The following is a 14,813-nucleotide window of genomic DNA, read 5'->3' as shown; positions in this document are numbered from 1 at the left end:
TTTCTGCAACCAACCGGCGGAAGTCCTCGTTTGTTCACGTGTAATCCAGTCGTCAGACTTCTCCGGGTGTTTGGACTGTAGAAAATTCTTGTGTTCCTCCATATACGGAGCCACCAAGGCGGAATTCTGTAGAACTGTGTAGTGTGCTTCAGTGAGAGAATGCCCGTCCATACATATTATTTGATGCCCTCCTAGCGTGCCTTTTCCTTCCAGTCTGCCCTTATGCCACGATTCAGGAACACCAATCGGCTTAAGGTCAGGAATAAAGTCAATACAAAACTCAATGACCTCCTCATTTTCATGGCCCTTTGAGATGCTTCCTTCTGGCCTAGCACGGTTATGAACATATTTCTTCAAGACTCCCATGAACCTTTCAAAGGGGAACATATTGTGTAGAAATACAGGACCCAAAACGTTAATCTCTTCGCAAAGGTGAACTAGGACGTGCGTTATGATGTTGAAGAAGGATGGTGGGAACACCAACTCGAAACTGACAAGACATTGCACCAAATCATTCTGTAACCTTGGTATGATTTCTGGATCGATTACCTTCTGAGAGATTGCATTGAGGAATGCACATAGCTTCACAATGGCCAATCGAACGTGTGCCGGTAGAAGCCCCCTCAATGCAACCGGAAGGAGTTGTGTCATAATCACGTGGCAGTCATGAGACATTAGGTTCTGGAACTTTTTCTCTGCCATATTTATTATTCCCTTTATATTCGACGAGAAGCCAGACGGTACCTTCATGCTGAGCAGGCATTCGAAGAAGATTTCCTTCTCTTCTTTGGTAAGAGCGTAGCTGGCCTGACCCTGATGTATGTCGTCTTTTCCGTGCATACGTTGCTGGTCCTCCCGTGCCTCTGGTGTATCTTTTGTCTTCCCATACACGCCTAAAAAGCCAAGCAGGGTCACGCAAAGGTTCTTCGTCACGTGCATCACATCGATTGCGGAGTGGACCTCTAGGTCTTTCCAATATGGCAGGTCCCAAAATATAGATTTCTTCTTCCACATGGGTGCGCGTCCATCAACGTCCTTCGGAACAGGTTGTCCGCCAGGACCCTTTCCAAAGATTACCTTTAAATCCTTGACCATATCATGTACATCAGCACCAGTACGGTGGCGAGGCTTCGTCCGGTGATCCGCCTCACCTTTGAAATGCTTGCCTTTCTTTCTTACGGGATGCCTGCTCGGAAGAAATCGACGATGTCCCAGGTACACATTCTTCTTACAACTATTCAAATTTATATTGTCAGTATCATCCAAACAGTGTGTGCATCCGCGGTATCCCTTGTTTGTCTGTCCTGAAAGGTTACCGAGAGCGGGCCAATCATTGATGGTCACGAACAGCAACGCCTTTAGGTCAAATTCTTCCCCCATGTGCTCATCCCACGCACGTACACCTGTTCCATTCCACAGTTGTAAGAGTTCTTCAACTAATGGCCTTAGGTACACATCAATGTCGTTGCCGGGTTGCTTAGGGCCTTGGATGAGCACTGGCATCATAATGAACTTCCGCTTCATGCACAACCAAGGAGGAAGGTTATACAAACATAGAGTCACAGGCCACGTGCTATGGTTGCTGCTCTGCTCCCCAAAAGGATTAATGCCATCTGCGCTTAGACCAAACCATACGTTCCTTGGGTCACCTGCAAACTCCTCCCAGTACTTTCTCTTGATTTTTCTCCACTGCGAACTATCAGCGGGTACTCTCAACTTTCCGTCTTTCTTACGGTCTTCTGCGTGCCACCACATCGCCTTTGCATGCTCTTTGTTTTGGAACAAACGTTTCAACCGTGGTATTATAGGAGCATACCACATCACCTTGGCAGGAATCTTCTTCCTGGGGCGCTCACCCTCGACATCACCAGGGTCATCGCAGCTGATCTTATAACACAATGCACCGCATACCGGGCAAGCATTCAAATCCTCGTACTCACCACGGTAGAGGATGCAGTCATTAGGGCATGCATGTATCTTTTGCACCTCTAACCCTAGAGGGCAGACAGCCTTCTTTGCTTCATACGTACTCTCGGGCAATTCGTTGTCCTTTGGAAGCATATTCTTTATCATTACCAGCAACTTTCCAAATCCCTTGTCAGATACACCATTCTTTGCCTTCCATTGCAGTAATTCAAGTGTGGTGCCCAACTTTTTTTTGTTAGCTTCGCAATTCGGGTACAACAATTTCTTGTGATCCTCTAACATGGGCTGCAACTTCGTCCTCTCCATATCACTTGCGCAGTTTCTCTTTGCATCGGCAATGGCCCGACCTAGATCATCAGCGGGCTCATCTGATGCCTCTTCTTCAGCTTCTTTCTGCATTGCCGGCTCAGCTTCTTCCCCCATTGTTGTATCATTGTATTCAGGGAACCCATGGCCAGGATAGCCGTCGTCGTCCTCTTCTTCTTCATTCTCTTGCATCATAACCCCTATTTCTCCGTGCTTGGTCCAAACATTATAGTGGGGCATGAAACCGGACTCAAATAGGTGGACGTGAATGGTTCTTGACGTAGAATAACTGTGACCATTCTTACAACCAGCACATGGACAAGGCATAAAACCATCCGCCCGCTTGTTTGCCTCAGCGGCAAGCAGAAAAGTATGCACGCCATCAATGAACTCGGGAGAGCATCTGTCATCATACATCTATTGTCGGCTCATCTTCATTACACAACACCGAATAGACCAAATTAATACAAGTTCATACATAAAGTTCATATATAAAGTTCATAGACAACACTTAATTAAATGCAACATACAAATAACTCTCTAGCTAAAGAATTTAAATGCAACAAAAAATGCGATGAAGATCGCAATTAAGGTAACAATTGATCCAACAGCATAATGATACCAAGCCACACTATCAATGGCATATTTTCTAATATTTCTAATCTTCAACCTCATTTTCTCCATCTTGATCTTGTGATCATCGACGACATCGGCAACATGCAACTCCAATTCCATCTTCTCCCCCTCAATTCTTTTCAATTTTTCTTTCAAATACTCATTTTCTCTTTCAACTAAATTTAACCTTTCGACAATAGGGTCGGTTGGAATTTTCGGTTCACATACCTCCTAGATAAAAATATTTATGTCAACTTGATGGGCATAATTTGTCATAAACACGAAATGCAACAACTAGTTTTAAAAGAGAATATACCACATCCGAATCATAACAAGGACGAGGGCCGACGGTGAACGGATATCAAAACCATGGCACTATGTATAACAAACAACGTACGGGTAAGATAATTATACGAGTAACTATATATCCAAATCACATAAACATCAATTTGGTAATGTAAAACATTCATGAATAAGAGCCTCACCAGAAGGTGGTGCCGGCGACGGGACGGTGCGGGCGATCGACGGTGGTTACGATGGAGATTTAGAAGACACTAACTAAACCACACCTACATATGCAAACTAAGTGTTATTTTTGTGCTCAAATTGCATATAAATGAAATACTAGCAAATATAATTATTCCTCCCAAATTAATCACTATACAAAGCATTGCAAGAGCTAATCTAGCAATGAGAGTTGAAAGGACAAAGTTGCTAACCTTTGTGATCATTTAAATGGATGGGGGCCTTCAAATCTTGACAAATTTTGGGCAAAATTTGTGAGGAGCTCGAGAAGAGAGGGGGAAGAACAGAGGAAGTGAGGGAAAAGGGGAAGAATAGAGTGGCTCGGGGGGATGAAGGGTTTATGTACGTCGACCTTTAGTACCGGTTCGTGCCACGAACCGGTACTAAAGGTGCTGGACGGGCCCCAGACTGACAACACCCTGCCACCACCCTCTTTAGTACCGGTTCGTGGCACGAACCGGTACTATAGGTTCGCCACGAACCGGTACTAATGAGAACGGCCGGCTAGCTGTTGGAACCGGCACTATTGGACACATTAGTGTCGGCTCAAAATCAAACCGGCACTAATGTGTCTCATATTAGGTCCTTTTTCTACTAGTGGTCGTACTGGGGATAGTCCTACATGCTGGCCAATCCCCTCCTTTTATTCCTGAACTCGTTGCAAATGATTGTAATCCTTTGATCTTGGAATAAATACTCTATGTTTCCTCGCAAAAAAAACCCCAAAGGTGGTATGCATTATTTTGCCTTTTTACAAGGCATTTTTCGTTACTGCCACTAACATTAATAAAAATATATTTCTTTTGGAACTAACGGTTAATACTCATGTTACGAATATCTATTTGTTTAATATAAACTAGATGCCATTAACAAAATACCAAGATGACACTTCCTCTATTGTTGTGGCATGGTAAACTACACAATGTAATCTTGGCGAGTTCTTTTGGACACCCAACAAATTGTTTCTCGTCGGTTTTTCCTCGTTCAGTCGTTAATGTTATTTTGTATAAAACAAAATGCTTTTCTATCTCGCTTAAAAACATTAACAAGGACTCAAGCGACTGATGAGAAGATGAAGACTCGAACTACCCAAAATGGACAAAACAAATTGTGTTTATATTGTTCTATGCGGGAGGGGGGAGCTTACTCTGTTGCAGTCTTACCAGGAAAAAAATAGCCACATTCGTCAAATTGAAAACATAATGTAGGAAATTTTGTAACCACAACAAACTACAAGCCAAGACTTCGGACAAGATTCATCTACGCGGTGCACCCACCAGGCTAACGTTCTAAAAAAAGATTTTGAAAAAAGACAATATAATGAAAAAACAGGCTACAAAATAAAAAGCTGAAGACACCATGTCGGCGTGCTCGGGCTCTACCTTGATAGCTTTAGGCTAACCTCTCCCGCCTTTCTATATAAAAATGACCCAAAGGCAAATATAAGATGTCGACGATGACACGACCACACAGACACGTCGCCGCAACAACAGCTAGCGGCAGTATGTATTATTGTAACTTTCGTGTGGGCCAATATTTATTAGTGCTACTAACATTATTTTTTTAAACTAACTACTAAGACTCGTGTCATGAATCTCTATTTATTTAGTATAAACAAGGTGCCATTAACAAAATAACAAGATTAAGACTCATCGTAGCATCGTAAGCTACATACAATATAATCTTGCCGAGTTCTTCGGGGTACCTAACAAACTATTTGTCGCTGGTTTTTTTCATTCGCTCAATATTATTATTTTGTATAGAACAAAACGCTTTCCAGGTCTCGCTTTAAAACATTAATAAGGACTCAAAAATCCGCTAAGAAGACCAAGACTCGAACTGCGAAAATAGGAAAAGAAAAATGATGTTTATAATCTTCTATGACGGGAGGGAGGGAAGCTTACTCTGTTGCGCTTTTACCAGGAAAAAATAGTGAGATGAACCAAATTGACTTGTCATAGGAAAGTTTGTAAGCACAAACTATACTAGACAAACATCGAACAAGATTCATTGACTCCACGAGCCAGGCTAACCTCTCCCACCTTTCTATATAAAAGTGACCCAAAGGCAAATACAAGATGTCGATGATGACACGACCACACAGACACGTCGCCGCAACGACAACTAGAGGCAGTATGTATTATTGTACCTTTCGTGTGGGCCAATATTTATTAGTGCTACTAACATTAATATTTTTTAAACTAACTACTAAGACTCATGTTATGAATCTCTATTTGTTTAGTATAAACAAGGTGCCATTAACAAAATAAAAAGATAAGACTCATCGAAGCATCGGAAGGTACATACAATGTAAACTTGCCGAGTTCTTTGGGACACCTAACAAACTATTTGTCGCTGGTTTTCTTCGTTCGCTCAATATTATTATTTTGTATAGAACAAAACGCTTTCCAGGTCTCGCTTTAAAACATTAACAAGGACTCAAAAAGCCGCTAAGAAGACCAACACTCGAACTGCGAAAATAGGAAAACTAAAGTGATGTTTATAATCTTCTATAGTGAGATGAACCAAATTGACTTGTCATAGGAAAGTTTGTAAGCACAAACTATACTAGACAAACATCGAACAAGATTCATTGACTCCACGAGCCAGGCTAACCTCTCCCACCTTTCTATATAAAAGTGACCCAAAGGCAAATACAAGATGTCGATGATGACACGACCACACAGACACGTCGCCGCAACGACAACTAGAGGCAGTATGTATTATTGTACCTTTCGTGTGGGCCAATATTTATTAGTGCTACTAACATTAATATTTTTTAAACTAACTACTAAGACTCATGTTATGAATCTCTATGTGTTTAGTATAAACAAGGTGCCATTAACAAAATAAAAAGATAAGACTCATCGAAGCATCGGAAGGTACATACAATGTAAACTTGCCGAGTTCTTTGGGACACCTAACAAACTATTTGTCGCTGGTTTTCTTCGTTCGCTCAATATTATTATTTTGTATAGAACAAAACGCTTTCCAGGTCTCGCTTTAAAACATTAACAAGGACTCAAAAATCCGCTAAGAAGACCAAGACTCGAACTGCGAAAATAGGAAAAGAAAAATGATGTTTATAATCTTCTATGACGGGAGGGAGGGAAGCTTACTCTGTTGCGCTTTTACCAGGAAAAAATAGTGAGATGAACCAAATTGACTTGTCATAGGAAAGTTTGTAAGCACAAACTATACTAGACAAACATCGAACAAGATTCATTGACTCCACGAGCCAGGCTAACCTCTCCCACCTTTCTATATAAAAGTGACCCAAAGGCAAATACAAGATGTCGATGATGACACGACCACACAGACACGTCGCCGCAACGACAACTAGAGGCAGTATGTATTATTGTACCTTTCGTGTGGGCCAATATTTATTAGTGCTACTAACATTAATATTTTTTAAACTAACTACTAAGACTCATGTTATGAATCTCTATTTGTTTAGTATAAACAAGGTGCCATTAACAAAATAAAAAGATAAGACTCATCGAAGCATCGGAAGGTACATACAATGTAAACTTGCCGAGTTCTTTGGGACACCTAACAAACTATTTGTCGCTGGTTTTCTTCGTTCGCTCAATATTATTATTTTGTATAGAACAAAACGCTTTTCAGGTCTCGCTTTAAAACATTAACAAGGACTCAAAAAGCCGCTAAGAAGACCAACACTCGAACTGCGAAAATAGGAAAACTAAAGTGATGTTTATAATCTTCTATGACGGGAGGGAGGGATGCTTACTCTGTTGCGTTTTTACCAGAAAAAAATAGTGATATTAACCAAATTGACTTATCATAGGAAATTTTGTAAGCACAAACTATATACTAGACAAAAATCGAACAAGATTCATTGCACTCCACACCAGCCAGGATAGCCTTCTAAAAAAACAAGACATACCATAAAAAAAAAGCTGAACACACCATGTCGGTGTGCTAATAGAGGTTGTGATGAGAGTCACAACCCAGGAATCATTTATCAGTGATTGTAATTTTTTGTTGATAGCTTACCAAGCTGACCACTTGGTGTCAATTGCACTAACAATCAACATTATAAACATCTGTAAAGAAGTTTGCAAAAGCGGTATGGGACTAATCAGTAAGACCTGGGTCCGAAATTCTTAGCTAGTAGTCGCGTTAGTTGGGCCGGCCAGGCGAGCACGCTGGGCCTTAACCCAGTAACATGACAGACAATTACTTCCCATGCGGGTGACTTAGGCCGTTGGATCTGCTACCATATCTATCGTGCGTTGCTGCTGCCCATTCGATGTTCGTTAGCAGTGAATTTGAGAGATTAGCTAGTCCAGAAAGGATTCCAATTTTTTTTTTGTTTTGAGCAGTTAGATTCCAGATGATTGACGAGCTTCCGTACGCTGCTCGGGCGGGCATGCACGTGCAGCATGGCGGTGAGCGAGGTGCTCTTCTTTGTTGGGTTCCAGTCCACCGGCCCGACTGTGGCCTGCGCAATCGGCAACATCGTCCAGGCCATCACCTTCGCCATAGCCGCCGCGCTGAGGATGGAGGCGGTGCGGCTCGGGACAGTCGCCGGGAAGGCCAAGGTGGCTGGCACGCTCGTCTGCGTCGGCGGCTCCATGATCATGCCCTTGTACAAGGGCCCGCTCCTCAAGGTCCAGGCCTCCCCTGTCAACTGGCGCTACGCGGAGCACGCCGCCATCGCCGCCACGGAGGTGCCACCGGCCAGTACTGTCCTCGGCGACGCCCTCGTCATCCTCAGCACCGCCGCCTGGGCCGCCTGGCTCGTCATGCAGGTATGCGTCTAGATCGAGCCGAACATTGAATTCTTTGTCAGTATGTGATATGATGATCCATTGACTACTAAATTTGTTTTGCAAAACAAGGCGTCGGATGATTTCTCGGCGCCATACACCAGCACGACCATCATGTCCCTCACAGTATCGCTTGAGTACGCCGGCGTCAGCGCCGCCGTGGACCGGAGCAGGCTGGTAACCTTGGGCTCGGAATCAGGCTGTACACCGTGCTCTATATGGTAATTACTACGCTGATCATCATCTCACTCACCAAGTCACCATTTAGTGGCGGGGCGTAACAAGAACATGCATCTTTAGGGGATCGTGGGCTGGGGTGTCACGTTCGCAATGATGACGTGGTGCATCCAGGCGCGCGGCCCGCTCTTCGTCGTCGTCGTTCTCCGGTGGTGCTCGTCGTCGTCGCCGTTCTCCGGTGGGCTGTCCTCGACGAGCAGCTGCACGTCGGAAGGTACGTTCCTTCATCCTGACGGCATTGTTCAGCATTTCTTCTTCTGAGAGTCCTGACATTTTTTCTCTTTTGTCGCTGCAATGCTATTGGGTCTGCTCTCATTGTTGGCGGGCTGTACATGGTGCTGTGGGGCAAGGGGAGTGAGATGAGCAGACCGGCGGCCCTAGTTGACGTCAAAAGTGAAGCGAAGATCACCGCCAAGGGCCCGGAGCCGAAGAGTGACACGGCCAATTCCTCCTCCTTGCCGGTTTGATATAGTAGGCTGTTATTCCAATTGGGAGCTGATGTACCACTTCCACACATTCATTGCGTGATTAATGAAATACAAATCATACATTGCGTGATCAGGTGCGAGTTGCAGGTAGTCATCGCTCATTGTCATCCGAATAGAAACCATCAGTTAATGCCAAGATCATTATATTACCAAGACATTTTCCATCAAGGGGTCGCTGCCCCAGCTTGTCCGTCCCGAGCGTGACGGTTAGGGTCTGGGTGTTTGGCGATTGCGAGGCGATCTCGCCCGTCGTCTCCCTTGCGCCGTCGCTAGGGTTTTGTCCTCGTGGATTCTCAAGCGCCCTCGGCCTCGATCTCTGGGCCGGGACAGGAGAGGGATCTCCCCCGTCGTGTAACCTTTGAACCCATCCACCATAAGCCTTCTAGGTGAACCAGGGCACCTGGTCGTAAAACACCAAACCCTAGTCAATCTGGTTTCCCTCGTTTCGGGTGAGCGTGATCTGGAAGCGGAGGATGGAGGGAGTGGAGGGGAAGTTGAAGAAGATGAACCTGTCGGACGCAGAAAGGAAGGGGGTGAAGATCGGGTGGAGGAAGGCGATGCAGAAACAGCAGGAAGGGGCGGCTTTCAAGGCGGTCGGGAAACTAATCTCGGACAAACCGGGGTATGCTGCCGGAATGGAGACGGCGTTGGGGAGAGCCTGGTGCCCCATGAGCAGGCTCGAAGCAAAGGAGATTGGGGGGGGGGAATAGATTCTTATTTGTGTTCCAACAGGAGGCGGGGAAGAGGAAGGCGGTTGAGAATGGCCCATGGACCTTCGACAAGGATCTGCTCGTGATCGAGGATTTTGATCCAGCCAAAAACATTGATGAATATCGCTTCGAGAAGGTACCAATCTGGGTACGCATCTACAATGTTCCCCTTGGCATGATGTGCAAGGAACTGGCAGAAGAGATGGGGGAGCATATTGGAGACCTGGTCGAAGTGGATGCGGGAGAAGATGGAACGGCCATAGGTCAGGCGCTCAGGGTGAAGGTTAGGATTAGGGTCGATGAGCCATTGATGAGGGGCATGTTCCTGGATGATGAAGAAGATGGTGATGGGGATACAATTGTGAAGGAGCATGGTAAGAGAAAGGAGGAGGAGGAAAAGAACTAGTGCCATTTTTAATACGAGTACCTACCGGACTTCTGCTTCACGTGTGGAATTATGGGTCACACTGACCGAGAATGCAAGAAGAAATTGAAGAAGGGGGAGGAAGCACAGTATGGACGCTGGATGCGGTATGTACCAGATGGCAATCCTAACCTAGGAGAGCGAAGAAGGGGTGGAGGACAGTTTGGGGCTGGCTTCACAAGAAGGAGGTACGGTGGGTCAAGCAATGGAAGCAAGTCGGGGAGTGACGGGCCGTCCTGGAGGAGGGAGGGGCTAGTATCTGCAGGTGGTAAGGAGAAGGGTAGAAGTGAGACTGAAGGTGAAGTAACAAGCCCTCTAAAGCTGCAGCAGGCACCGGAGGATGAGAAAGAAAGGGAATCGGATGGGAGAGCAAAAAAAGCCTTATTCACTAGGGGAGATAGGAGAGAGGCGCTACCATATCAGAAGGATGGAGTCACTAAAGGTGGGGTACCGGAGGAGGCAGGCCCGGTTGATACAGTACCGAAGGGGAATGGTGAAAAGGAGGGGGTTGAGCTACGGGATGCCGGGAAGGAAGCAGAAGCAGGAGGTGCGGGTGTGGAGCTGAACCCTACAGAGAAGGAGAGGGTGAAGGGAAAGGGCGGGAAATTCAAAAGGATCCCTAGAGAGGAAAATAATAAGGGGGCGCAAGGGGTAAGCCTGGAGAAGAAAAGAGGGGCCGATGCTATGGAAGTGGAGGAGGGTGGAAACCCAAAGAAGAGCCGTGGGGATGGAGTACAAGATGTGAGGAAGGCAGGGCAGGATAACAATGACGCGGGGCTGTCGGAACAGCCCTGCGCGAACCAATGAGGCTAATCTGCTGGAATTGCCGGGGGTTGGGGAACGACCCGGCAATTCAGGGTCTTCTGGAACTCCATAAGAGGGAGGACCCCGATGTTCTTTTCTTGTCGGAAACAAGGATGGAGCAACGGAGACTTAAATGGTTAATATGGAAGATGAACATGACGTGCATGGTAGCGAAGGGCAGCGAGGGCCGAGGAGGGGGTTTGGCTTTGTTCTGGAAGAAGGAAATGGACTTGCGGGTGGTAGGATTCCTGTCAAAATATCACATTGATGCTGAGATTACAGAAGAGGATCGGTTCAAGTGGAGGTTTACGGGGATATATGGGGAGCCGAAGATGGAAGAGAAAGGAAGAACCTGGAAGCTGATGAGAACCCTGAAAAACCAAAACAATATTCCATGGTTGTGTGGGGGAGATTTTAATGAGCTGTCACATGCCTGGGAGAAAGAGGGGGGGTGTGCCGAGGAGCCAACGATGTATGGATAACTTTAAGGAGGCGCTGGAATATTGCGAGCTTGGCTATTTGGGGTTTGCTGGTGATACTTTCACGTGGAGGAATAACAGTCATACAGCAGAGCAATACATTAAGGAAAGGCTAGATCGCACAGTCGCTACACAAGGCTGGTGCGCCCAGATTCCCTGCTTATCGGGTCGTCAATGGTGACCCACGCCATTCGGACCACCGACCTGTCATCATCGATACTGCAGGTGCAGCAGAGGTCAGAAGGGAGGCAAACTGTACTCATAATCCACGGTTTGAGGCGAGGTGGTTGGAAGAGGAAGGATGCAAGGAGCTGGTGAAGATGGCGTGGGAGAAGGAGACGGCACCCGAAGGTAAAAAGGTAGCAGGGGCAGTTAAAGGAGTTATGAGGGAGTTGGTTGACTGGAGCAAAAATGTTTTGGGCGACTTGGAGAAACGCATAGATCGGCTAAAAAAGGATCTGGAAAAGGAGAGAAGGAAGGATATTAGTCCAAAACAAGTGAGGCGTGAGCAGATGCTGCGGTTCAAATTAAGCCGCTTGGAGGACCAGCTGGAAACATACTGGAAGCAAAGGGCCCATGTGAATTGGATGCAGGGAGGCGACCGCAACACGAAATTTTTCCACGATGCCGCCTCTGAAAGGAGAAGGAGCAATAGAATTAAGAGATTAAGAAGGGAGGATGGGAGAGTAGTGGATAAGGAGGAGGAGATGAAGGAAGTGGTCACTAACTATTTTATGAACCTGTTTACTTCCCATGCAGGTGCCCTACAGGAGGAATTGTTGGCTTGTGTTCATCCCAGAGTCACACCTGCCATGAACGATCTATTAATGAAAGAGTACACCCGTGAGGAAGTGTTTGAGGCTCTACAAAGCATTGGTGACCTCAAGGCCCCCGGACCAGACGGGATGCCATCCATCTTCTACAAGAAATGCTGGGAAGTTGTGGGAGACAAAATTGTGGAAGAAGTTCTGGCTGTTTTGCGTGGAGGACCAATGCCGGAGGGTTGGAATGAGACTTGTGTTGTGTTAATCCCCAAGACAAAAAACCCGGAGAGTATGAAAGATCTTCGTCCAATCAGCTTATGTAACATGGTGTACAAGCTAATTTCAAAGGTTCTTGCAAACCGCCTCAAACGAATCCTACCTGATGTGATCTCACCTAACCAGAGTGCCTTTGTTCCGGGATGTTTAATTACGGACAACATTCTCTTAGCCTATGAATGCACACACTACATGAAGAATAGAAGAAAGAGGAAGGAGGGATATGCGGCTGTCAAACTGGACATGAGTAAGGCCTATGATCGCGTGGAATGGCACTACCTAGAGAAGATGATGAGGAAAATGGGGTTTCATCAGCAATGGATCGACAGGATAATGTTGTGTGTGACCTCAGTCTCCTACAAAGTCAAGATTAATGGAGAGTGCACGGACACGATAATACCGCAGCGAGGGTTCAGACAAGGAGATCCACTCTCTCCGTACTTGTTCCTCATTTGTGCGGAGGGCTTCTCTGCATTACTCAACGCGGCAGAGGTCGAGGGATCCTTGAGGGGAATTCGTATTTGCAATGCTGCACTGAGATTCAACCATCTATTATTTGCGGATGATTCACTAGTGCTCATTAAAGCTTCAAGTGAAAGCGCTATGTCTCTGCAAAATGTGCTACAACTTTATGAGGTTTGCTCAAGGCAGGTTGTGAACTATGATAAATCCTCGGTTATGTTCAACAAGCTAGACAGAATCAGAAGAGAGAAGTTCTGGAGAGGTTGAATATCCGGGCTGAAGCCAAGTTGGAGAGATATCTCGGTCTCCCAGTATATGTGGGCCAAGCCCGAAAACAAGTTTTTGAATATCTAAAAGACCGAATCTGGCAAAAGATACAAGGATGGAAGGAGAGGTTACTGTCTAAGATGGGGAAAGATTTCTTGATTAAAGCGTGTGCTCAAGTGATACCGACCTTTGCGATGTCTTGTTTTGACCTGACGAAATCTCTTTGCGAGGAGATTGGAGCCATGATATGCCGTTTCTGGTGGGCAAAGCAGGAAAAGGCCTCAACCATGCATTGGCCTCAGCTGGGAACTTCTCACCAAGCCAAAGAAGGATGGGGGGATGGGCTTCCGGGACATTTATGGCTTCAATATTGCTATGCTGGCACGCCAAGCTTGGCGCATCCTAACTACCCCGGAGTCACTCTGTGCCAGAGTTCTGAAAGCTAGATACTTCCCTCACACTTCCATCCTTGAGGTGACGGCACATCCGAGGATCTCATACACATGGAGAAGCATTTTAAAGGGGGTGGGGCTGCTCAGGGATGGCCTGGTCTATAGAGTGGGGGATGGTAGCTCAATCAGCATATGGACAGACCCATGGCTGAATCGGGAAGGGCAAAGGATGCCAAAAACTCCTCGGGGAAACTGCCTCCTAACTAAAGTGAGTGAGCTTGTTGACCCTGACACACACACTTGGGATGAGGACCTGATAAAAGACATTTTCCGGGAGGACGACGCCACAGTTATACTAGCAACCCCAATCCGGGAGGATTCTGAGGACTTCTATGCATGGTTCCATGACAGTAAAGGTCAGTTCAGTAAAATCGGCCTACAAGCTCTATGTGCAGGAGCGGGACTTAGTTCGACCGGGGGCCTCTGAACCTACTCACTATGGATGGGAATGGAAAGATATCTGGTCTTTACCCTGTCAGCCAAAAATCCAACATTTCCTGTGGCGCTTTGCACATAACAGTCTCCCTTCGAAGTGCAGCATCAAGCGGCGAGGAGTTGAATGCGAAACCCTATGCGTGTGCTGCAAGAGGCTTGATGAGGACGGGGCACACTTGTTCCTGCGACGCAAACTGGTCAGGCAGGTATGGAGAGCGCTTCAACTCAAACATGTCAGGGAGCGACTGTGTGCATGCAGGGGGGCCATGGAAGTGATGCATGAAACGCTTTGGCTACCGGAGGATAAAACACTGCTTGTTGCGTGCCTACTGTGGAGATGGTGGACCTGGCGCAACAAAGTTAATGCATGCGATAAAAATATCCCCCTGGAGCGTCTACCTGCCGAGATCAGCCAGTGGGCCTCGGAGTCGCTGCACCTATGCCGTCAGTCCCGGAGTGTGCATGCAGAACAATCAGTGCAGGTGTGGGTGCGGCCCGAGGAGGATATCCTAAAAATCAATTGCGACGGTGCCTATTCCGCAAGACAAGGCACTGGTGGCTGGGGTTTCGTAGTCCGAGACCATGTGGGGGATGTTAGAGGCTCTGGAGCAGGCCAACTGAAGCACGTGGCGTCAGCATTGCAAGCTGAAGCAGAGGCATGTGCGGCGGCTCTCGAGGCAGCTTCCGCTTGGGGTATGAAGTGTGTCCAGGTCGACTTAGATAGCAAAGAACTGGTGAAGGCACTGAACAGCACGGACTCGGACCTAGCAGCCGAAGGTCTCCTCTTCAGAGATATACGGCAGTTTGCCCAACTGAACTTTAGCCAGTTTTCTTTCTCCTTTGCCCCAAG

The 14,813-nt window shown here is 46.5% G+C and overlaps 1 pseudogene; it reads left to right on the top strand.

Annotated features, from left to right (window-relative positions):
- Positions 1–7,778: 7,778 nt before the first annotated feature.
- On the top strand, positions 7,779–10,006 carry LOC123158395 (WAT1-related protein At1g09380-like; annotated as a pseudogene).
- Positions 10,007–14,813: the final 4,807 nt, after the last annotated feature.

This window comes from Triticum aestivum, chromosome 7B (assembly GCF_018294505.1).
Source record: "Triticum aestivum cultivar Chinese Spring chromosome 7B, IWGSC CS RefSeq v2.1, whole genome shotgun sequence".
Classification (NCBI taxonomy): Eukaryota; Viridiplantae; Streptophyta; class Magnoliopsida; order Poales; family Poaceae; genus Triticum; species Triticum aestivum.
The sequence above is the reverse complement of the archived record's forward strand: the minus strand, read 5'-3'. Positions and strand labels throughout refer to the sequence as shown.